The 26825-nt window shown below is 33.4% G+C and overlaps 1 pseudogene; it reads right to left on the bottom strand.

Annotated features, from left to right (window-relative positions):
• Positions 1–19092: 19092 nt before the first annotated feature.
• On the bottom strand, positions 19093–19917 carry LOC149203852 (serine/threonine-protein kinase PBL34 pseudogene; annotated as a pseudogene).
• Between the last annotated feature and the right edge of the window lie 6908 nt (positions 19918–26825).

Below are 26825 nucleotides of genomic sequence, written 5' to 3'. Positions count from 1 at the left end.
AAAAAATATTTTCATTAGGCATATTTAATTTCAAAAGTAGAAAATTGCATTACATTATAGTTTTCATTCAATCATTAAAAAAAAAAAAACAAAATTTTCCAACACCAACCCACCCCCCCATTTGATCACATGGTGCAGTATGAGCCATATCACCATTTACTTTTGTAGGTAGAAGAAGAAGATGGCAAACAATATAGAAGAAATAGATGGAGATAATGACAATGAGGAAGATCCTCTGGGATTTCCCATCCAAGATACTCATGGTAGTGTGCACATGAAGAACTTCCCTCCATCTTTTCTTCCAAAATTTCATGGTCTTAGGTTAGAAGATCCGAAAAATTTTCTCTTTGAATTTGAGATTGTTTGTAGATCTTATGGTTACTTATTAAAAACTCAAGAATTGAGATTGTTTCCGGCAACATTTAAGGATAGAGCTCTTAAATGGTTCATGAGTTTAGGAACTAATTCAATAAGATCATGGAATGATATGCAAAAGATATTTTTAAAAAAATATAAAAATCATGATCTTAAGGAAGAAATATTTAGAATGAATCAAAGAGAAGATGAGAGCATTGAGGGTCTAGTAGAGAGGTTCATGTATAATGTTAAGAGGGAAAAAATCTATCATTTAGGATACGACACACTAAAATATCTCTTACTTAGAACAATTATGGATGAATGGATTTATCTCCTTAATCTCATGAGTAGAGGTGATGTATATCAATTATCATTTGAGGAAATTTGTGAAACATGCAAACACATATCAAGACGAAAAACAAGAGTAGGTAAATCAGCATCAAGATCAGTAAGTCAAGCTAAACTTAGAAATTTGTTTAATGATTTTAAAACAAAAATTCCTAGTAATCTAACAAAACAAGTAGAAATGTTAAGAATACAAGATGAAGGAAAAGAAAATGGTGATATTTATGTTGCAAAATCACATGATGTTAAACATTGTCCATCATTACCAAGGTTGAAGGAAGTTTACCAAGAGGGCAAAGGAGCAAGTCAATTGCCAATGCAGCTATGTTATGTAGCTCCAAGAGAACCATGGTAGCTTATTCAGCTTGATATGATGCAAGAGCCTAATTTACAATTTCAAGGTTACACATATCCACCTCAAAGTAATTGGAACACACCTTTTCCTTGGCAACATTGGCCATCTCAACCCCAAGACCAATCTTGGCAACAAGGTTGGTAAGGAACTTATGGGAGCCATCCACAATATCTTTAGTATCTTCCTCAATATCCTCCATACCAAACTCCATGTGATCTTTACCATTCACCTTCACCTTCACCACAACCCCATCCACATCCATCTCAAATATACACTCCCACTCAACTACCTGTACCACCATTTCCAAACCCATACATTTAAGTAGCTCAACCCACTTAAAATGCTAAGGTACAACACTTTCAAACATCTCCTCTTGAGATCAATGGTATTCACCATAGCTTAGGAAGAGTATTGCAAAAAAGAGATTATCTTGATATCATGGAAGGAACACATCCAGAAGAAGAAGATTCAAATAAGAAGACCACATAACCATGGGCTACGATTGATAAAGAGCATACATCAAAATTAGAGATCGAGAGAACTCCCTCATGGTTACCATCAAATCCTCTATGTATTCAAAAGAACAATTAGCAAAAAGAGGAAGATTTGAAGGTCATGGTAGAAGAAGACATGAAGAATGATCCAGATCAGCGAAAGGACCAAGGACATCACAACTATATTGAAATATGGTTCCAGATAGTCCCTAAGTTGTAGCATCACTCTCTTCCTCAATTATGCTTGATCCTTTCAAAGTCAAATCATTTAGTATCTGAAATCTAGGTACATGTCAAAGCATATATTTCAAGCCTCCACAACATTTTTTCTATCATCTTGATGTGCACATGGATCCATTGGAAGTATTCTTATACTTGAAAGTGATTCTGTTTTTCAAGTCGGGTAAGGTAGAGAAAAAAAATGAAAAATAAGAGGAAAAAATAAAAATCTCAGGTGAAAACCTCCTTTGGAGTGCCTCAGATTGCCTCACTGATTGAAAACCTCCATGAGGCAGTCAATGGGTTGGGAAAAAAGAAAAAAGAGAAAAAAGAAAAGATCCTAGGTGAAAACCTCCTTTGAGGCACCTAGGTAGACCTACTAGTTGAAAACCTCATTGAGGTGGCTAGTAGGCCTAGGATAAAAAAAGAGAAAAAAAATAAAAGAAATCCTTGCTCCATGCATCTCTTTGATAAATGCATGTACTCTCCAAGGTCTATAAGCAATAAGAACGAGTTGGTACCAAAAGGAAAATTGGTCAAGCCTAGTGAAAAGAAGTCAAATTTTGACTTTCTCCTCCTTTGCTCAAATGATTCAACAAGGCCAACGCCATGCCAATCCATCACCCTCATATATTTTCACAATACACCCATCATTCTCATGCTTCTACCAATCATTTTCCTTGTTGTTCTAAAAAACTACAGGATGCTCTGTTTTACTACAGGATACAAAAATACATAGAGCAGAAATTTGTTTTTTCCATAACTTGAAAACTATGTATCCATTTGTAAATCTGTTTCAGGGGGAGATGCATATGGATGATGGTAACATGCTTAATCAATTTCAACAAATTCCAGTGCACGATTTCCAAGAAATTGGCCTCCATCACTTTCAGTCATTTTTGCATTTTCTCAATATCCGTTCATCCATTTTAAAAAATGTTTCATGGGGAGATGCATATGGATGGTGGAAACATGCCCAAGCAATTTCAACGAATTCCAGTACACGGTTTCCAAGCAATCGACCTCCATCACCTTCAGACATTTTTAGTTTTTCTCGAGATCCGTGCATCCGTTGAAAAAAATGTTTCTGTGGGGAGGTGTATAATGATGATGGCAACATGCTCAAAAAGTTTCAGCTCAATCCAGTCTACTCTTTGGGAGATATGGACAAAACAAGTCGTTGTCCTATAAAGCTACAGGATACAGAACAACACCTACAGGATTGGCAGTGAGCAGTTTTAAACGAGATCCAGAGGTCAAAGAAGCTCCTTCAAAGCTTATCAGCAACATAAAGGTCATTAGCATCACCATCCAATAGCTGCAGATCAACATCAACTCAATAGCAACATGCATGTCTATCCATCAACCATTTGGTAGGTATAGGTATGAAATATTCTTGACCTCTTCTCTTAAACATATTATAGTTAGAAATTTGTTGTCAATGCATGGAAGATGAGGTTTTATAAGCTAAGGATGGGTCAATAGTCTCAAGCACCTTCAACTAGTTAATTGCACCTCACTCCTTCACTCATGCAATGTTGAAAAATCAAATTATGAAGGGTGATGATTTCAAGGAATGAGGACAGCAGTTGAAAGAAGAAATTTTTGCAAAAGGCCAAGGTCACCATAGCACTCCAAGCCATCCATCCACTTCATACTCAATATCTATTCATCATTCATCCATCCCATTTCATTCTTGAAAGAAAACAAACAAGAGCATCCTCTTCATTTTCACAAACCTACACAACTCCCTTTGAGCCCTAGCATCATCAGCCAATCCCTTTTCATCATTTCTCATCACTCCCATACAGCTAGAAGACTCTGAAGGAAGAAGGAATGGCTACTACAAGGAGGAAGAAAAAAAGTGTTTTAAAACCCAAAATGACAGTGCCTAAGAGATACCTAATCAAAACAAAGAACTCCAAGGTGATTAGGCATTCACCTAGGCCACAAAAGAGAAGAATAAGGCAACAAAAGGAAATAAAGCATTCACCATCAAAATAGAACTCAAACTGTAGTGATGAAAAGAGGTGTTCCAAGAGGTCTCCAATCTCTTTCTAAGCTTTTGTCCAGGGCCTAAAAATGGGAGAAATGCATGGGAGTCAAGTTGAGGGTCTTCCCTAACCTCAGTCTATCATTTATGCTCAAAACTCGTTTTCTGTAGTTTTAACAAGGTTTCCTATAGGTTTCTTGTAGTTTTGATAGGAATTACTACAGGATGTCCTAGTTCTCATCTAAATTCATTTCAAAGTTGTTATAGGGGTCCAAATGGAGGAACAAGGTAGTAGAAGGTCGATAAGGATATGGAAGACCTTGCTAAACAAAAAAATATTCAAGAACTCATCTTGAATGACGGCAAGAAAGTAAGCTAATGGTCTCAAGTAACAATGATTTCTCTTTGAACTAATATGTTTTTGGGCTTGTCCTTATAGAGCTTACAGCCAAGATTCTTAATGCATAAGAGAGAGGCCACCAGGGCCATGGATGAGGCACAATGAGGTCACTAAGTTGCTCAGGGGATGAGCAACACTTTCAGCAGAAGGGTATGATGGACCACTAAATTGGACATAAATTAATGCTCGTGCCTCTGATTTAAAACATAAATTAAGGCCTATGACCATCCTTCAGCACATTAAACCTCTCTTTTTGCATTAGATAATTTGTTTTTAACTTTAATATATTCATTAGGACAGTTTATGAATAATTGAATATTTGTGCTTAATATTATTTTTTTTTGTGGAATATTATGAGAATATTGGGCAGATTATGAAGAGTTGGAGGAGGAGATAATTTAGGGACTTATTCCCTACTAATGGAGGATCAATAATAAATAATAAGTCAACAAGATATTATGGAATTATCGCACAAATTGTGGAATTCCAATGATTGAGAAAATCTAGGAATGTGTTCCACCAATCAAGGCAGAAGATCAACTAATCAAGGGATTTCGGTGGGCAAAGCTTCCTCCATCCATGGGGAATGATTCTTAATCATTTTTTATAAGTACTGAGCTGAATTTTCCTCTAGGTAATGATTGAGAAAATCTAGGAATGTGTTCCCTACCATTTAATGCAAATTCCTAGTATTGGGGACTAGATCCACTAATCAAGGGATTTGGGTGGGGAAAGCTTCCTCCATTCATGGGGAATGATTCTTAATCATTTTTTATAAGCACCAAGTCGAATTTTCCTCTGGGGAGATTTCCATTAGCGTTATTGTGGAGAGAGCTTGTATTTTTGTAGCGCCATTATATTTTCTTACATGGATGTAATTCTATTGATGAAAATAATGAAGATTGGTGTCATGTTCAACTACTAAATCTTATTATTCTCCATAGGTCTCTGAGTTTCCTTGGGCTTGGCCATCCCAGGAACCTCAGAGCCCTTTTGTATCATTTTCTTTCCTTATTTTCATTGCTTATTCACATGCATCTCTAGTTTTTATTTCTTTCTATTTTTGCATTTAGTATTAATGATTTCTTGTTGTAGGATTGAGTTAAATGGTTGATCTAAGTTATTTTGTAGGATCACAAGCATTATTTCATCCTTCGAAAAGCTTTGGAAGTTCATAATAATCATTGAGTTTCTTGTATTAGTCTTCTCATTCCCAAATCTAGATTGCTTGACCTCATTTTTAGGAAAGAACAATAAATTTCTGCTATTTTTTAAGCCATGCTAATGAGCTTCAATCGAATTGATTCCACTTGCATTATATCAAAAAAACATTGTAGTTCATAACAAAAATTATCCCATTGCATTTACACTTGATTTGGTTAGGCATTGTTTAGATTTACTAGCTCACTAGTTCTCGAATTTCTAGATTTTTGACTAGTAATGTTTTTTTTTTTTTTTTTGCATGGGTTAACAGAGGTCTTTTTGAGTGATTCCACTTGGAATGGGGACCTAAGACATCCTAGTTAATACCAAAATTTTCCCCATCCAATTTGGATTTGATTTTCTTAGTCATTCGATGAATTATTTTAAATTTGTACATCTTGTATGAAATTAGGGGATCCTATAGGAAATCACTTTAGCATCCTGTAGGAAAGCCTGTTTTGAAGCCGATTGAGGAAAAACCCTCTAGGAAGCTAACAAAGGATCCTTACTTGTCTCCCAAGCCTTCTGACCATTCACCATCATCTCCAAGCCACCTACCACATCATCAAAAGAGATTAGCTTTCACACTCTCACATGGAAAAGAGAAAAGGAAAAACAAATTTATTTTATTTATTTACATGCACAACAGTAGAAGGTTTGATGGTTTGAATCTACATGCTTAAGATAGTAGGATTGCATACATGTTAACTTAGAATTCTTTTGAAGCAAAGTCTTTTAGGAGTTAGAAAATGGTGTGTTTTAGCATTTGATTTCATTCTATGTCCTTATATTTTCTTTCTTGCAATAGGTTAAGGTGCCATTTCGAACATTTCATTTTCTTCAATTAGTTTAGGATTTGAATTTAGTACGTACACTCCATTACATGATGACAACAAAGGAAGGACACATTGTATGTTGCACATATAGTGCTGGTACCTCTTAAGTTTGCACGAACCCGGGGTTGATAATTAAAATCAGTAGCCTTGGGAGTTGCAGCATTCTTGTTGAAATATTGAGGCCCATCACCAGTTGTTAGAATAGTTCTATAGGAAGGATCACCATGTCTTAGAATTGATTACTTCACTATGAGATGTCAAAGTTTTATGGTGATTCGAATCTTGTGCCGACATCGTCCGACCCTCTAAGAGGTAACCTTATTCATTCCATAATTGATTTGTTGGGAAAATATCTGAAACTTTTACTGAGTCTGTAGTGCCCATCATTATTACTTGCATGAAAGGGGCCCTCTCACTTAGCAAAAATATTAGCATTAACAAATTATATTACCTTTGTGATGGTGTTGTTGTTGATGCTTGAATTGGTTGTTTGGAGGACTAGATTTATGAAGAGCCTCAGGTTGGGTCATCAATGCTCCAGGTATTTAACAAAGCAATATTTGTGTATGTTTATTCATTCATAGTGTCTATCTATATTAGAAACTGAAAAATAACAAAGATAAAATGATTAAGTGAATAAACAATTAAGTGCTATCATAATATGGATATAAATATTCGTATTACTTATGGCTAATTTTTCTACTGTTCTAGCTACAACTAATACCAGGTGCCTTCCTCTATGTCTAAGAGCTTGCCAAGGGGGCTTGACCAGTATAGATAGTTATTGCCTCTATGGCTAGGGTTAATTGAAGAGCTATCATCTCTATTCTTGGAGTTAATTTGGGCAACAACAAGAAAAAGAGCTTGAAAGGGGCTTTGGTGTATGTGGAAGATGGTCCGCACACAGTGCTACAAGTTGCACAAGTAGTGACAGGCTGATAGATGTGGTGAAGTTGTGTCAGATTACATGCAAATATGGAGTACGTGGCTGTCATACTAGCATGGTCGCATGGAAGTCGTGTTAAAAAAAAACTTTTTCATAAATAATATATAGTCAAAACTCAAGTCATTAAAGAATAACATTTAATGCCTTCGAGTAATGCTAGCATTAGTTTAGCTATTTCAAAATGGGAAGGAAAATGATGGAAAATGATGAATATAACATATTGTTATAGTCCCCCCCAAGAAGAGGCCAAATAAAAAGGCGAAAAAAATTGCACTATCGAAAATACACTTGAGCCTTAAAACCATTGGTTATTTGTGACAGTGAATCATTGAAACTAATATTATTTCTACCATTTCGATTACTATAATCCCTATCATGTGTGTGGCCGGGACTAATAAGATTTATCTCATATCAAATTCTCCTTTATTAAACATGTTTTAATAAGTGAAGACATCAAAGAATTTTCTCTCCCTTCATACTTACTAAATCTAAAAGGAAAATATATCTAGTGTATTTCATAATCACAAGGAAAATCTTTTACCTTTTAAAGTTCAAGATATGTATTTCCATGAAATATCATACAAACATAAGTATCACCACATATAACCATGAGAGAGGTGTTTAGCCTAAAGACAACATGAATAGTTAAGAAGGTAATTATACGTTGTGGATCCCGGCAGTATAGAGAGAGTAGAGTAGGCCCTCATTGCCTTTACACTTTTTAAATTGAGACCCTTTTTCAAGTGATCTGAGTTGTACAGTTGTGTCCTAAGTCCACTTTAATTCTTATTTCTCACAAATCCCAAGTCTCTGCGTTGTACACGTTATATCTTTATATGTATATATCTTAGCCTTTTGGCCCATTGCTAGTGTCATGGTCTATATGTCCATTCATTGTCCCCTAACAATTGGCTTCCAAACAAAACCAGGATTGGAAATCAATGGTCTACTCTGCCCAATGTACAATATAAGTGAAAGCCAATTGTGGTATGGCAATGCCTTATCTACTCATAGTGACTGTCACCACTCAATGACCACTTGAGCTGGACAGATGCGTCGGCTTTTTTTTGTGCCTCGCAGAGAAGAGAATATACGATAAGGTACCACTCTAATACATTCGTATTAGGTTGGGATCTTTTGGAAAAGAAGAGGCCATTTGCTCTGAGGAAACCTACAAAACATAGGTGGAGGGCAGGGCAGGGCAGGGCATCCAAAACTAGGTTGGGTTGACAAAAATATATATGATAATGTCTGACAACATTTGTAAGGAGTACACTTGCTAAAACCATTAAACCTAGACCACAAATATTACTTAGGTTTGCATTTCCCTCGCAAAAATTTAGACCCATTCACAACTAGCTACTCATATCAATAAAACTGGTCCACAAAACCAAGCGAGTCATTATAAACAGCTCTACGAGATATTTGTAGCTTTTGGATTTAATATATGTATGCTGATGTGGTAATAGCATATTAAATTTTATGTATGTATTTGCGGTAATGGGTTATTTCTTCACACTTTCTTTTTTATTTTTAAATTATATAGTATTAAATGTTTAATTTTAATTATAAATAAGAAAATATTTGATATTATTCCCATATGAATTAATTTCCATGTTTTATATAATGGAATTGAGTAGTCAAAATCTTCAACCATCTTCAAAATATTATGCAAAATATTGTGATCTTTGCCATATTAAGAAAATTGAAATTTAGAACGCTATATGTATACTCAAACTAAATCATAACTTCAATATATTTGTCACAATATTAATTTTTTTCACCTTTTAAGTCAACAAAACTATGGTGAGTTTGGAACACTTCTTTTAATGTTTTTGAACATAGAAATAAGATTTAAAGAAATTTAAGTAACTTCTTACTTTTCTTTTTGTCTAATAAACCAATTCCGATTTTAGTGAATGTTAATCATCATCATCATTTATTGTATATGTGCTTATTGTTCTGATTTTTTTAAAATATTATATTTAATATGTTTAGTCTATGATATAATTAAAATTAAAAAAGTAAATATATTTGCAGCTGTGGAGAGAAAATCTTCAATACTAATTTGTAATAAAATTTTCAACTTCTAAATTTTATGGGTCAAAGAACAACTATTCCATGAATTTATCTCCATAAAATATATCATAATATGAACCAACTCATATATATATATATATATATATATATATATATATATAGATATATATATGCACAATGTTATATATTATATGTGAGGAATATATGTATATTGTCAACATCCATCACGTAGCTTGTATAAATTTAACTTGGGTGCGGAGAATTTTATTCATTCCTCTAAACCATCAGAAATAACCCCAATTTGTAAGGCATATTTGATTACATATATAATTATATAAATAATATTGGTAAATAAGTTAACTAATTAATTTATTTAGGTAATAAACATTTATTTATCCCATAATAATATAAGTTTATTTAGTTTTAATTTTAAAAATTCAGATGATTCACTAAGTTTAAGGTCCTTAATTTAAGTTCATTATTAGCTGATTCATTTAGATATGTATAGATTTAAATTAAATAAATCCAACAAATTAACTAATTAACAAAATTTCCAGTAATTCTAGGTCCTGTCAATTATAGTTGTAATCCAGTCAGTTATAACATTTTCCTTTAGTCAAAATTAATCATTTCTAGCCGTTGGAATGAGCATTCTCTCTATTTAATTTAATTTTAAATATTGAAAAATTTAATACTTAATATTAAACAAATTATTTAAACTTTAAAAATATATTTTATTGTTTCATTAAAATGTGTAAAGTAACACATGAAAAAGAAATAAATAAAACAAATGTATTTGATGGATTAGTGAAACTCTTTCTCTGTCCCTAAATATTTTTATTTTTTAAATAAAATTTATGAATTAATAAAATTTTATTTTTTTCTTTAAATTTTTAGATAATGTAACGCAATATCTATATATATAATTTTAGTTTAAAATTAATAATTATTTAATTATATAAAAAACCATAAATTTAAAAATAAAATTATTAAAATTTCACAATTTGTATAAATTCATAAATATTAAAATTAAAAAATTGTTATTTTTAATTTCAAATTTTACCTAATTTTTTTATGTCATAAGACGATATAATCATGACATATGCACACAAGTTATCATAAATTAAGGTATAAAGTAAATGAAATGCCATAAGTATGGAGAGGGTTATGAGGTTAAGACAACATGATAGTTTGGTAAAGCTAATAGTTAAGAGCATGTGTTTCCTCCTAAAAGTGATAAGTTGAATCCTAGAGAGTTAAAATATGTATGCCTTCTTAGAATATCACATAAATAAAAAGGTCTCAACTTTAAAATTTAATAATATTAATATAGATAATTTTAAATAAATAAAATCTTATGAAAATTTATTCGATGAAATATATATATATATATATATATATATATATAATTCTTCCCGGTTTTATTTTTATCTTTTATAGGATTTAATACTCTCCCCAAGGTTACACGTAATTACTTGAAATATGGTTATGGATTTATAGGTTTTTTTTTTTTTCAGCCTTATAATACAATTTTAGATTTCAACAATGTGGCCCACGAAAGCAAAAATAGGTCATCTTCTCATCATTGTACCTTAAGAGATCGCCTAAATTTATTAATACTTACATTAACAATGGGATTATGAATATTACACTATGATACTTTAATGTTTTAAAAAAGAATATTAGTCACATGGAATCATAAATATGTTATCTTTTTATCAAAGCTAGTGTTATCTTAGCTTCTAATATGCTTAATGATTGGTGAGTGCTTGGGAAAAGATTAAATAAGGTTTCAAGATTGAATTTTGATTAAAAATATCAAATTCATAAAATTTTGACACACAAATATATAAAATTTATGGAATTTTGGTTTAAAATTTTGAAATTAGCGCTGGTATTTGTGCAATACTAATACACTATCAAAAATCAATTACTATGGTCCGTACAACCCAAAGGGTAGGTGATTTAGGAGGATCCATCGATACAATTGTATAGATGTTCAAAGTGTCGTCATCAGAGTTCATGGGTATCGATCAGTGTCATCGTCGCTTCAGTTCAGTTTCAACAGTGTTGGTTATGATCAGGTTGTTCAGGTAATGTTCATGGCGTTCCGTTGATGTGGTGTTGTACCTAGTTGTCGACTTATGTTCATCAACAGTTCCACCAGGATTGGTCGACGACATGTGTTTTATCATTCAACAAGCAGGATTGGTGTCAACATAGGTGTCGTCCATCGCATAAATTCATCGGTCGATTTGTCATTGCAAAGACAGTTGGAGTCAACGATTTGCGTGGGTTGTTGTTGTGATAGAGGATTGACATCATCGTTTATCGACGATCGGCATGGGTTATTTATCATCATGTGACGAATTTTATGAATGTCGCATTGTGACAGAATTGTACATATGGGTTTTTAAAATAATCCCTAATTTATGTACAAACCCTAAACCTATGCCTAAAATCTACAAACCCTAATCAAAACCATGTCCTAAACCATGTATTATACAGTCATGTATTAAATCCTATGTTAAATTCCATTACCAAACCTAGTCCTAAACCTATTGCATCAAAAGCTATGCAAAAACACATTAAAACATAACTCTACACCCTCTCGGCCTAATCCCTATGTTAATCCATGCCAAAACATTACAAATATATATAAAACAGACCCTAACCTCTAGATAAAGCATCGGGACAGTTAACTGTGGTGGGACCATGCATGTGACAAGGGTTAGCAAAGCTATGGACCTTGACCGCATGGTAACCGCAACCCATAACCTGTAGCAAGACTGTTTATTATGTGAACACTATAAGTTAACCGCCGGTGGATGTCACAGTGTTCGGAGGTCCCCAACCACGGGCTTTAACTGTGCGAGTTTTCAAACCACTGCATGTGATCGACGATGTCATAACCGTAGAGCGGAACCACCAGCACGATAAACACGGCTCTATCTAGTGCTCACATGAGCTGTCACACTGTTCTGCCTAGTTAACTAACCGCTAATGGAATTTGGGTTAACCAATGTCTATTTTGGGTTTTTATGAATTAAACTGGTTTTCAATTAATTTGAGGACCTTAATGAACCCTAAGGTGTCCCCAAAGGTGGCTAAAATCAAATCAACTCAACCTTCAAGTTAGCTTATTCAACCCAATTTGATTCAAAGAAGTTTCAATGTACTTGTAGGCCTATAAAAGGCAGGATTGCTCATTGAAGAAGGAGATTGGTAGTTTTGGGTTTTTGTATGTAGGTTCTAGAGGACATAGGCTGTTTTCTTTTCAGTGTTTCGGGAGCATCCGGAGTCGGATTTGGAAACTGTAAGCGGCGTTGGAAAGTTGGTTCAGAGAGATATCTGATGGTAGAGCTCAGAATTTCCTATGTTCAAGTTCAATCTATCCAAATCACTGTGTAATCGACTTCTTCTTCTCATTCCTAATAAAAACAATCCCCCATCTTGAAAGCAGACACAAAGACATAGTCCATCAGGGATGAAATCCGTAATCAATCTTGTTGTCTAGTATATCTGTGTTTTCGCTGTTTATACTTCTGTTTTGCATCTTAATTATGGTTTATCAACTGTCATAAAGTGTTTTCCTCTAGCAGTTTTCCTCGATTTCTGTGCTTTCAGTTATCATTCAAATCACTAATGGCTAATCAATTATACATTAGTTTTTAGTATATGGTCATATCAGATCAATAGGGACTACAAATATGATTCTAGCAAATAAAGGATTATTAGAATAGTTTCTTAAAGGATTGTATATAACAGAGGAGAATATACCAATTTGAGTTAGAGAACTAAAAAAGGATAATAATACACTATCAAAAATCAATTACTATGGTCCTTGCAACCCAAAGGGAAAGGACTAAAAGTATGGTTCTAGCAAATAAAGGGTTATTAGAGTAGTTTCTTAAAGGATTGTATATAGCATAGGAGAATATCCTAGTTTGAGTTGGAGAACCAAGAAAGGAAAATATCCTGGTGTGAGTTGGAGAGTGAATCAAAATATATGTTTGTGACATTAATCTATTTAAACTAGTTGAAGATTTTGAATAAGTATGATTCAATATTAAGATTTATAATATAAGTTTATTTTTATGAAGTTATATAAAATTTTGATTTGAGTTGGGATGAGATCTAATAATATAAATTAGTGGAGCTATATAAATTAAATGGTTGGTAAATGTTGTTAGACATCAATTCATAATAAGTGTCAAAATACTTATTCCATGATACATGTCAAGTTTCTAAAATTAAAAAATTTAATTTAACTATTTTTATTTCGAATTACTATTATTATCATTAATTTAGCCGAGAGGCACTCTCTAGTCCAATATGGTAGAGATGTTGTAATGTAATGTCATGTAAACATTTTGACTTGGTCAAAATAAAATGAAAAAAACCCTATGTTAAAAATAAAAATAACTTAAAAAAAAATAATAAAAACAAAAATTCTACCTTGTTTTTGTCAAGCACCATGACATATGAAATCTCTTTTCACTCTAAAAGAGAATTGCATCTCAAGAGATTTGATCCCTCTCATTGCTTGTTAGATACACAATTAACATAGAGCTAGGCTAGTTATAAAAAAGAATTAATATAAGATTTAAACATATATATTTATAAAACTTGTAACAAGATTTTAACCATGAAGATTTGAATTTGTTACAATACCATAGACACTCATTTCATATGACACTTGTTCATATGTCAATTTTCTTAATTAATCAATTTAATTAAAGGGAAAAAAGTACATAAGTACTTTGGAAATATATTTCAACATTTGTTTTATGAATACTATTAAGAATATTATAAAATATTCATTGGAGGTTAAATATGTACCATCCACCTAATAATTACTCATAACTAAATTAAAATTGTGGAAACCCTATTCCAAAATAAACACTCCTATTCAGATAATAATCATTTGATTGTATTACATTATAATTTTATTACATGATATATATATATATATATATATATATATATATATATATATATATATATATATATATATATATATATATATATATATATATATATAGATATATATATATATATGATTGCACCGAGACACTCTCTAGCCCAGTGTGTAAGAGATGTTGTCTTGTCCTGTTATGCAAACATTTTGACTCGTTTAAAATAAAATAAAATTAAAACAACACTATTTTAAAATAAAAATTCTACATTATTTTTTTAATCAATTTTTGTTGGGTAATTAAGGTAAATTTGAAAAAAAAAAACTTATGTTAGAATAAAAATTCTACGTTATTGTTTTTTTAATTAATTTATGCTAGGTAGTTAAGATCAAGTTGACCTCATAAAATTATCAGTGGTTTTTAAGCTCCAAGTTTATGAGAACCTATGGAATTGACTATGGTATTCATGTGGAATATAACCTATTTAAAGTGGGGAATTAAACTAACCTAAATCCATCTTAACTCTGGATCTACCAAGCATCGAGAGGTAGATCCGGAGTTAATATGGATGTAGGCTAGTAGGGTAGAAATTCAAATAAAATAATGTTAGCATAGAGGTGATGAAATCTGTGGAGTTACGGTGACTTATTAAAAAAGTAAGAAAGTGTTTGCTAGCTTTTTTCTAAGAAATACATCTTTTCCAAAGAGTTGGGAGTTAGTACATGCATTAGTTCTATAATTATGATGGTTATCCAAATAGTAAGGTATTATCAATGATTTAATAAGTTATCCGTAATTTCATAGCTTCAATTAGTTCATAATTAGACATGCATATATTAATCTTTAAGACAATGATATGAATACTCATAAAACTAGGGAGACATTGGATCATATCCAACCCCCAACTTTAATTCTTGATTAATAGAAACATCCCCAGTTCTTTAATAGTAGTTTGTTTTTCATAAATCCAATTTTTTTTTCCTTTCACATTGAAATAGGAATACCACTAAAAGAACCTATTAATCATTAATATGGTGTTGAAGGCCAACACAAAAGGACTAGACTTCTATCATGTTATTCGATGCTAGACTTCTATCATATAATTCCATGCTGATGTATTTAAAACATAAGCTTGATTTGAGAATTCTAATATTTTCAAATTAATAATATTAGAACCATGACCCAATTATTTAGCGCCAAGAGTATCTTGTAAAAAAAGGGATAGATGGATAGTTTCACACAAAGTAGGTGAACCAACCTTTACAACCCAAGGTCCAACTATGGGCTATTTAAGTGAAATACTTAAATATATGCTATTAGATCTAGAATTAGCATCATTACTAGCACCAAAATTATGTTTTTGGTAGAGTTTCATTAAGCTATGTAGATTGTATTCATTCTAATTACTAGACTCAATGAGCCAAATATTGTTATTTATTATCATGTTGAGTATGAAAAGAATTACATATCTCCTTTATACCTAACAACACATCATTGTAATGTTTTAATTATAAGATTTTTTTTTTTCAATTACTTTATGGATATATATATAAAGAATTAATATTGAGATATTTTATTTATTACAAATATTGTTTTTCTGAATTAATAAATATTTTAAAATGATATATGTCAATAGGATGTTAAGAAGGAAAAGAATTACACAGCTACCTCATTGTGGAACCTAGAAACACCTATCCATAAAAAAAAAAATTTTTTTTTTTCAAACACTGTATATAAAATTCATATACAAATATTTACTTTTAATGTGGTATGTCAATTTTATATTGAGTATTGAAATAATTATACATCTCTCTTGTATTAAACTATAAATATCACCTTTAATATAATATAAAATTTGACTTATTTTTAAAAAATATTAATAAAAAATGATTACAAATTGAATACTAAATAATAATTAATGTTAAATCTTTTTTATAAGATATGATAATATGTCTCAATGTTTATGCTCGGCCAATAGTTCATCTTGCTATAAGGAAACAAGTTAATAGCCCACGATCCATAGATATCTAGCAAGATATCTAACAAGAATTTAATCTACCATGATCTTGAGCCATTAACTTAGTAATATATATATGGATTGTATATTAGATTTAGTACATACAATGGTTTTTATATAATTCAATGAAATATATAATTGTAACTGTTTTCGACATTGGGAGCACAAGGAAATGTAACGATGGTCCATGGTCATTTTATAAATATAAATGGATAAAATATTATGGATTTCCATGGTGCTATATATATACACGTCTGCTAGGCTGGAGCAAGCTAATATATATATTTGTATTTATGGTTATATAATGATATAAAAATATTAATATATCTATATATTTATGTATGATTATACGTTTTTTTTATAGGTTTATATGTCATCTATATATAATTCAAATAGATATAATTCAAATAGATATGGTCGGGTGTTGGTTTTGAATAAAAACATGTGGAATTGTAGGTGTTATTTTTATACAAAGGTTTGTATCATATTATCTCAATCACTATGACGTTAGAAACGTTGGTAGCATTATTAATTGAGCCATAAAATTAATTAATAAAAATGGTGAAAAATGAAATAAACAAGATACACTGGATTGGGCACTAAAGCAATTGTGATTTATTGGTGTGAATACGTATTAAAATGGTGTACTATCTTCCAGTGCTATGTATTGAGCTTCAAATTCAACCGTTGTCCTCTCTTTCAACCCTAAAACAACACTAATATCCTCATCTCTCGGCCTATTCCTGACCTCGAAATTACGACATTCCAAAACCCTATAACGTTGGAGATATCAATCTTCTTCCAACCCAAGTGATCTAAAAGCTCATTTATCAAGTCAACCACTTTGGATGTGGAAGAGAATGTCGAACTTGATCTGGTTTTGTGCATGGACTTGTTGTCTACCTCAACCCTCGCCACAATCAACCCTTCGAGCCAAATCGTTTCAAATCCTTCGAACAGTTAATGTGTTTCTAATATAAATAAAACCATCAATGGCTTGTGAGCCCCCCTTCTAGTTTTGAAATTTTTTGGGGGTCCGACATTCAATCTCTATTATTGATTTTTTTACTGGTGGTTTCGCAAAACCATCCCAATGTGGAAGCCCCCCTCCTTTTAAACTCTGACAGGGCAAGGGCCTCTACATTCTATTGACCTTGTTAATTTATGGGCATGCGTCATCACAAGCCGTTGATTCATACAACTCTTGCAGGGGTATAAAATTAACCAATTCGTTTATGCTTTGTATCATTCCTTCTATACAAGCTTGTAAATTTATCTGTTGAGTTACGATGAATTCTGGTCGTTTTATAAATATAAATGGATAAAAGATTGTGGATTTTCATGGTGGTATATATATACATATATATTACGCTAATTATTGGAGTGATCCATTATGTAATGCGCTACTTGATCTTATCATGCTAATTTTTATTAGTGTTTAATTAAATTGAAAATATTGACTTATAATTATCAAGAAATATTGGTATATACCTAAATTTGTGAAACTGTAATTCTATTTTACTGATATGAATATTCAATCCCCAACTTGTCTTCTCAAATTTAATTTTAGATAAGATATGGTCTCCTCCAACTTATTTCCAAATTTAAGATCCATATCCCAAGATGTCTTTTCAAATCTAGTGTTGAGAAGATATGGTCTTCTCCAATTAGTTTCCAAATTAAATATCCATATGCCAAGGTGTCTTCTCAAAATCTACTTGGGAGAACATATGGTCTTCTCCAATTTAATTCTAAATTAAATATCCATAGTTTATTCCCAAAATGTCTTGTCCAATCTACTTTGAATAAGATATGGTAAGGAAAGTCAAGGATACTAAATGAAAGGATGAGGGGGTAGTCATGACATTAATGATACATGGTTGAAGTGGATGGGTGGAAGAGACATAAAAGGGGAAGGATGATGAAAGGAGAGGAAGGATTCTTGGTCTTGGTTTTGGTTTTGGAGGATTTTGTTTTTGGGGAGGAAAGTGGAGAAAGAGAATGGAAAATAAATGAGGGAATACAAACTTGGATCTAAAGAGTGTTTGTTTAACCTGGGCACACTAAATGTGGTTGGAATTGGGCTCGGAGGGCTAGGGAACCTGTGGCGGTTCCTTGGGCTAGGAAATCATTCCTAGTTGGTTGTGAGGTAAATTCAATCAGGTAGTCAAGAGGAGTATCCAACAGAGCCAGGATCATCTTAACCAAGCTATTGGAACATGTATTCTTCTATTTATTGATTACTTATATAAATGGTTGCAATGAAATTTTTACTTGTTTAATATGTTGTAAATAAATTTTAATTGTATATTGTCATCAAATAAATGTTGATTTATAAATAAGTTATTTCCTTTCTTATTGTGTTTAAATTAAATAAATTTAGTTTTTAGTTAGAGGCCATAGGATGGATCCTCACGTATGGTATTAGAGCCTATGTTCAAAATATGGACCTTGAAACCTACCTACTAGCAAAAAAAACACAACATTGCAAAGAAATTTAATTATATTAGAAACCAAAATAAATTGAATTATTAAATTATTAAATGACATTGATCATAAATTTAAATGATGAAAAAAAAAAAAATATATATATATATATATATATATATATATATATATATATATATATTTTATTATTTTCCATATTTTCATCAAAATCAATATAGAGCATATATATATATATATATATATATATATATATATATATATAAGAGGAAGCTTACTTTTTCCCTACAATTTGTAAAGGAGCATAATTTTACCATTGCTAGAGGTAACCACAATGTAAAAAAAAAAAAAAATTATAGATTTAAGCATCAACATTTTGAAAAAATAAAATATATTAAAAAAATATCACAAAACAATGGTGTTAAACAAGAGAGGAAGTATATAAAATTTTAAATTGGAACTAACTTTTTAGCATGGAGCATGTCTCCTTTGCATGGTGAAGAAGGAGAGAATATGCAATAAGTTAGGGGATTTTAAAGTTAAAAGAAAGGTTACACGTCTTAAAATCCCGATAAATCATAGGTCTTTCAGCTCCTCCATGAAGAAATTCCAGGCCTTTGGTTGCACCCAATGCAATTTTCATCCTAATAGACCATGGCATGGGTAGGGACCCTTTTCTAAAGAGATGATTTTCCAGGCAACCTCGAGGCATAAACTCATACACGAGTCGCCTCTGATCATCTTCTATGCAATACCCAATAAGTTTAACTAGATTAGGATGGATAAAGTCCCTAAGAAAACTGAGTTCTGCCAGTGATTCCTTGTGACCTTGTAGCCCATCATGGTTGAGTGTTTTTATGTCTACAGTGAGACTAGTACCAAGCTTGACAAGAGCAGTTCCATTCTCTTCCATCCAACCTTTGAAAACACAACCAAAGCCACCTTCACCAAGAAGAATTTCTAGCCTGAAGTTTTTGGTTGCATACTTTAAATCATTAAAAGTGAATTTACGCAACTGGGATGAAACTTTCAAATCATATCCTACTTTGGGAGTGGATGGATTGCTTCCTGTATTATTAGTACTTGTGGAAGACACTGTCTGAGCAGCAGGCAGCTCTTTGCCACTATCATTTGGAGATTTAGTTTCAGCAAAATGGATAGCAGGGCTGCTTATGGAGTTATCTACTTTGGATCTGGAGGAGATACAGCTGCTCATGAGCCCAAAGTTCAGACCATGCCATCATCCCCGCGCCTCGGCTTCATCCTTCTTTCATCGACGTCCAACCCGACTGGAATTTCCCACCTGCTCCCAAGCCTCTACCTGGACAACACCCGACCTCAGTCACATCCCTCAGACCTGATAAACCACTCCCACAGCTATGGCCTCACACAAATTCAAGAAATGACCCGATTCAAAAACACTGCCTCTTCTCAGTTTTCCTTCTAACCTTTATCCAATAAGCCCTCGAAGAACTCAAATATCTTAGCTGCAATAGAAATCCTCAAAGCTCCTTCTCAAGCCTCTACAACCCCAACAACAAGGACCCCAAATTCTATCCATTACTCATCTTCCCATTAACTCGGCTATCCAATTCTCATGAATACAATTCAGTCTATTCCGTGATTTTTTTTGCAAAGATGCACAAACTTTTTCTTCTGTTGATACGGTATTAGCTATTTTATCTTTAAACCATGTAGATTGACTATTAGCTCGGTTCTTGGATTTGGCCACTCCATTCCTGTGCCTCAAATTATATCTCCCTTTGTTCCTTCTATTGGGCAGGTGCGAATCGGAAGAGCCATTTTCCTGCAAGTGTCGTAGTTTATGTTTCACTTCCTAATCTTGGCATTCCATGGCCGTTGAGATCAATTTTCCAGACCTATCTATATGGTCAAGAACAAAACACTATCAAAAGTGCCCAACCAACCCCACCTTCCGATCTGGAAGTGTACTAAAAAAAAGACAGAGACCAGAGTGTGGGTTATAAGCCAAAATAATAAATCAAACCATTAGTACTCATGCAAGTAAGGAATAAGTGGCCCTGTTGGGGTAAGAGCTCGGAACGGACACAAAACTCCACCCTGAACCTTATGCTAGCTCTGACGCCAATGGTTTTATGATGTTAAAACCCTTAGTAATACTCTCAATACTATATGCCATGCTCAAAATAGAGACCCAAATCGATTCCCTCCTTAAACTATCTCAGATACAGGAACCCATGAAAAGCAAGCCCTCTGTAAACTTAATGCAACAGAATAGGGAGCCTTGCCTATCTGAGGCTTTTGACCTCTTTCTCTATATGTATACTACCTGACAATGAAGACCCAGATGATTTTTTCTTCTGCTAGCTCTAGAAACCTAAAATAGGTACGTCCAAAGTGGGTACTCTGTTACCTACAGAGACTAGGCCAGACACTCTTCTCCAACCTCCTCCTCCAGAGGCAGGGTAAAGGAATTATCCTCCCTTCACAAAAACAAAATCCCTCTAGATTACCAACAGCCGAGGATCTAAAGAAATTTCTGCCATCAAAACTCTTATCAAGTGTGCCTGATGCATCAAATCTAATGGCCAAAACCAGAGTCGTGTAAAAAATAACAAAAAAAGGAAGCCACAAAACCATGGATAAATATCAACTCTTGAGTCCAAGAAGAAAACAAGACTGGTAGTAGAAAACCATGGATAAATATAAACTCTTATGTCCAAGAATAAAACAGGACTGATAATGTGTCGCATACACTCTATGGCCTCTATATTAAATGTCTCCCTGTGAACTACATTTTTGCTTAGGTAAAAACTATAATGTTAGGACAACAATGCGGAAATTTTAACTTAGGTGAAAACTATAATGTTAGGACAACAATGCGGAAACTAGATTGTTAGTATAAAAATTAGCCACATTTTTTTTTTGTAAAAGGATATTTGCTATATGGCAATTAGATTTCCTGAGTGACAACCAATAAAAAAATTAAAAAAAAAATGACATTCGATTTTTACAGCACCACTTTCTGATAACACAAATTTAGGGTTTATGTTAATATTTTATTTTCACTGACCTTCCTTGACTTTCAAATTAATCATGTTCAAAATGATAAACTGACCCACCAATGAGAATTAAATAGTTGAAATCAATGAGAATTAAATAGTTGAAATACTTTTCTTTAGGACATTCTTTACACTTAGATAACCAAATATGTTTACCAAGAGTTACTGCCCACCATAAATTATGCAATTCACTACATAAATTTATATAGAAGTTTACTGAGGTTAGTGCCCACCAAAATTACACTTAGATAGCTAAATATGTTTACCAAGAGTTACTACCCACCATAAATTACGCAATTCACTACATAAATTTACATAGGAGTTTACCGAGGTTAGTGCCCACCAAAATTTATGCAAATTGTGGCAGAACCTTTAGATAGAAGAATTATTGACTTAGTAAACAAAGATAACCTATCTATGTATACAAGAAGGTTGTAAATTCCTATAGAGTTAAGTCTCTTAAAGATTGAGAATAACATTAATACAAAGAAATATTATTTTGTAGAAAATGTATTTTCTTACAACCATATTAATTCATATAATTACAAGATTTAGTGAGAATGATGACCTTTTAAGATGCATTAAAACAAGTTGTTTATTTATTAATAATATTTAATAATATAAATGAACTTAAGTGAAATTTTTACAAGTTGCTCACATTATGCTTGATGCCATGCATAATTCTTAACCTTTTTTAGATGCAACTTCTTGAATTTTTTTAGAGACACAATAGAGTTATATTAGATATTGTCATAGTATTAATATGCATATGTTTACAAAATGGAAATCCAACATATTCAGATCAAAGTGTCAAAGGTGAACACCAATTGATTAGCACATTAGAACCTCCTTTAAGACAATATATAATATTGAAATATTAAAACATGTAGCACTAGCCATTCTATATATATCATTGGGATAGTAAATACCTAACAATAATGTCAGTGTTGAGTTGATTGAGGCCATTAGACACCTACTTTGAAAACATAAGGATAATATATATATATATATATAATAATAAAAATGACAATCTAGCATTATTGATGGAATTTCAAGAGGACACCTAGTTATAATAATGTGATTAAAAGTGGTAAGTAAATATTTATGTGAATGCTCAAAATATATAAGATGGATTTAGGAAGACTGTTTAGGGATATCTAAAGATATTTGAGGGTGACTAGCAGTGCATCGTAGCACTTTCTTAGATAGCAATGGGAGAGGATTTAGTAGATCCACTATTATCTTCTCAGTATTAGAAATACTCATTTACAAGCATAACAAAAGGAAAACTTACACCTATCATTATGAAAAACATGTGTGAGCCGAGTAAGAATTGACAAGGCCCTAAGTTGTGCTAATAAGTCTTGTGTATCATACAGATATTTGAACAACTCAAAATGGTGACGACACAAAGAAATCAAGGTCAAGGAAGGTCATCACAAGGACCTCCTACAAATAACCCATTACCATCACTGGAGTTGGCTCTCATCTTGCATTCCCTAGAAGAAATTAATGAGATGTTAAGAGGGCACTGGACAATTTAAGTGGATGTAGAGAACCCTCCATCAGGGTTGGGAAATCTCAAGGGATCAAGAGACTCTAATAGAGGACCTCCAATCGAGGACATTACTAGGGAGCTCTAAAATATTAAGCTCCTAGGGTTTGCTGGAGGTCATGCCAGTGAACGTGTAGAAGCCTGGTTAGAAGGGCTAAGAAGGTGCTTCAAAATAAGAGATTAAAATTCCAATTCAAAAGATAAAATAGCGATATTCCAACTCAGAGATAGTGCTATAAATTGGTGGGGTAACTTAGAGCGTCAACTACACCTCACTCCGAACACAGTCACTTGGGAGTTATTTGAGGAGAGATTTAGGAAAAAGTACCTACCAACATATTATGAAGAACAACAGGTAGGAGCCTTCGATGCTTTTGTATAGGGAAATCATATGGTAGAAGAATATGAGATTAGATTCATGGAATTGGTCAAGTATGTGTCCTCCATGGACACTGATCAGCGTCAAGCATATCATTTCATTTATGGATTGAACCCTAAGATTAGGTTAATGGTGCTAATGTGGAAACCATCCTCAATTGCAAAAGCTATGGAACATACTCGTTATGTTGAAGAGAGCTTAGTCCTAAAGGGTGGAAACAAAACCATTTTTCCACAACAACCAAGGTTTATGGGGAATACCCCTTATACCTTCCCCAGGGGAGGAAGTTTGAGGCCACCGCCATATGGAAACAGGGTTGTACCCAAAGCACCGACAGTGGGGATTTCAATGGTTACTAGTGCAACTTCACCCACAAATTCAAGGATGCGTGCAAATCAAGGCCATACGCGAGGAGAAATAAGTAGGTGCAGGGGTCCCAACCGAAGGAAATCTTTCCAAAGAACTCCACAAAATTATGTTAAAAGTCTACCACACATCACTTTTTGGGGATGTGGGGGACCTCATTACCAGCCTAACTATCCCGAGTTACAAACTGGTAACAGTCGTAGAGAAGGAAAGGCACCAATGGGGGGAGCAAGTAGCCACCATCAAATCTATGCAGTAGTTGATAACCAAAAAGTTGAACACCAATCTATCGTGGTAGAAACCTCAGGTATTATAAGCAAAGTGAAAGTTAAATTTTGTTTTGATTGTGTTGCTACAGATAGTTTCATTTCACCAGTTGCATTAGAAAAATGTGGGTTGGCAGCCTATGAGCACGATGGCTTTAAGCAATTTGAGGTGGCTTTTGGGATAAAATAAGAAATAGGACCTAGTGTTGACTAATGTCAGGTAAACCTTGGGGTTTGTGTAACTAAGTTGAAAGCAAATGTCACAACATTGGGTATGTACTATGTAATTATTGGAATGGACTGGCTAGAAGCTCATTGATCTTTGGTAGACCGTTTCAAGAAGAAGGTGATTTGTTTAGATGATGAAGGTAGGTCAATTGAGATTTGTGGAATCAAGAAAGGAGTGTCCCTACGATTCATATCCATGATGAAGGTAAAACGTTGTCTCTGACAAGGTTGCAAACTATATGTGGTCGAGGTTGTAAGTGACCAGAAAGGACCCTCCCTAGATCAACACCCAATTTTGTCAGAATTCAAGGATGTTTTTCCTAAGGAATTTCCTAGATTACCTCCTGTAAGGGAGATTGATTTCACAATTGACCTAAAACTTCGTGCAGAACCAATATCTAAGACACCCTATAGGATGAAAAATCTAGAACTTTGTGAGTTGCAAATGCAGTTAAAAGAGCTTTTAGACATGGGATTTATTAGACCTAGTATTTCACCTTAGGGTGCACCAGTGATTTTTTCCAAGAAGAAGGATGGTTCCTTAAGGCTATGCATAGATTATAAGGACTTGAATAGAGCCACAATAAAGAATAGGTACCCGATACCTAGAATAGATGACCTATTTGATGAAATGAAGGGAGCAACGATTTTCTCAAATATCGAACTACGATCGAGATACCACCAATTGAGGATTAAGGAAGGTGACATCTCAAAAACTGCGTTTCAAACTCGGTTTGGGCACTAGGAGTTTGTATTCGTTCCATTTGGTTTGACCAATGCACTAGCAGAATTCATGAGCCTCATGAATGGTGTGTTCAGGAAGTATTTGGACCAATTTGTGCAAGTCTTTCTAGACAACATTCTTATGTATTCCAATAATGAAAAGGAGCATGAAAAGCACCTAAGGGTTGTATTGACTTGCTTAACGGAAAATCAATTGTATGGAAAATTGTCAAAATGTTCCTTCTTTTAGAAGAAAGTTCATTATCTTGGGCACATCATTTCAAGAGAATGGATTTCAGTTGACCTGGAAAAGGTAAAGGCCATAATGGATTGGCCAGTGCTGAAAAATTCTCATGAGGTTCGTAGTTTTATGGGGCTAGAAAGTTATTATTGCAGGTTTGTGGAAGGGTTTTCGAGGATTGCAAAACCCATCACCACATTACAACAAAAATGGGTCAGGTATGAATGGAAATATGAATGTGACACTACATTCACTGAACTAAAGAGGTTACTAACTAGTGCACCGATCCTTCGATTACTAGACATGGAAAAAAACTTCATTTTCTACACTGATGCTTCGAAGCAAGGATTGGGAGCAATATCGATGCAAGAAGGTGGAGTAATAGCTTACACATCTAGAAAATTGAAGAAACATGAAGAGTTGTATGCTACCCATGACTTAGAGTTAGCAACAGTGATGTTATCTTTGAAACTATGGAGACACTACCTCATTGGGAGAAGATTTGAGTGAAGAACATATCATCAAAGCCTAAAGCACCTCTTCACTCAAAGGGATTTGAATACTAGACAAAGGTGGTGGAGCGAATTCATGAGTGAGTATGATTTTGAGATCTCATACATTAAGGGAAAGGAGAATGTGGTGGCTGGTGCACTAAGCATGAGGGAAAGAACCTTCTCCCTAGTACCCTTGAGGGTCAATCTGAGGGAACATTTGTTGGAGAAACTCTTTGAAGATAGTTGGTATCTAAAGGTTATATCAACACTCCAGAGTGGGAAGCGGATAGAACCAAAGGTTGAGGGATATATCCTTGAACAAGATGGACTATTGAGATTTCAAGGGAGAATGTACATACCTAAGGAAGGGGGTATCAGAAGGACCATCCTCGAAGAGTCACATAGAGCACTCTATTGTTCACATCCTGGAGTGAAGAAGATGTATGCGAACATGAAGAAACTTTTTTTTTGGGCATGCATGAAGCACGGCATAGTCTAGTTTGTCACCAAATGTCTTGAATGACAATGCATGAAGGCTGATCATCGCCATCCAGCATGAATCCTACAACCACATGGCATCCCTATGTCTAAATGGGAGGTAATTTATATGGATTTTGTTGTGGGTTTGCCACTCACGTCACAGAGGCACAATGTTATATTGGTTTTAGTTGATAAATTGACCAAAAGTGCCCATTTCATCCCAGTAAGAGACAATTACGATGTTACTGATGTGGCAAGAGTTTTTATAAGTGAATTTATTTAACTACATGGGTTACCCACAAAGATCATTTCTGATAAAGACTCTCGATTTACATCTAGGTTTTGGACAAGTTTGCACTCAACACAAGGGACGCAGTTGAACCTGAGCACTACATATCATCTAGAAATAGATGGGGAGACTAAAAGAGTAAATCAAGTTATGGAAGACTGCTTAGAATATACGTCATGGATAATCAGACT

The sequence above is a fragment of the Pinus tabuliformis genome, chromosome 2_1 (genome assembly GCF_031772625.1).
Source record: "Pinus tabuliformis cultivar Carrire ecotype Pingquan chromosome 2_1, CPIR1, whole genome shotgun sequence".
Taxonomy (NCBI): Eukaryota; Viridiplantae; Streptophyta; class Pinopsida; order Pinales; family Pinaceae; genus Pinus; species Pinus tabuliformis.
Note: the sequence above shows the minus strand (reverse complement) of the source record. Positions and strands in the feature narration are given on the sequence as shown.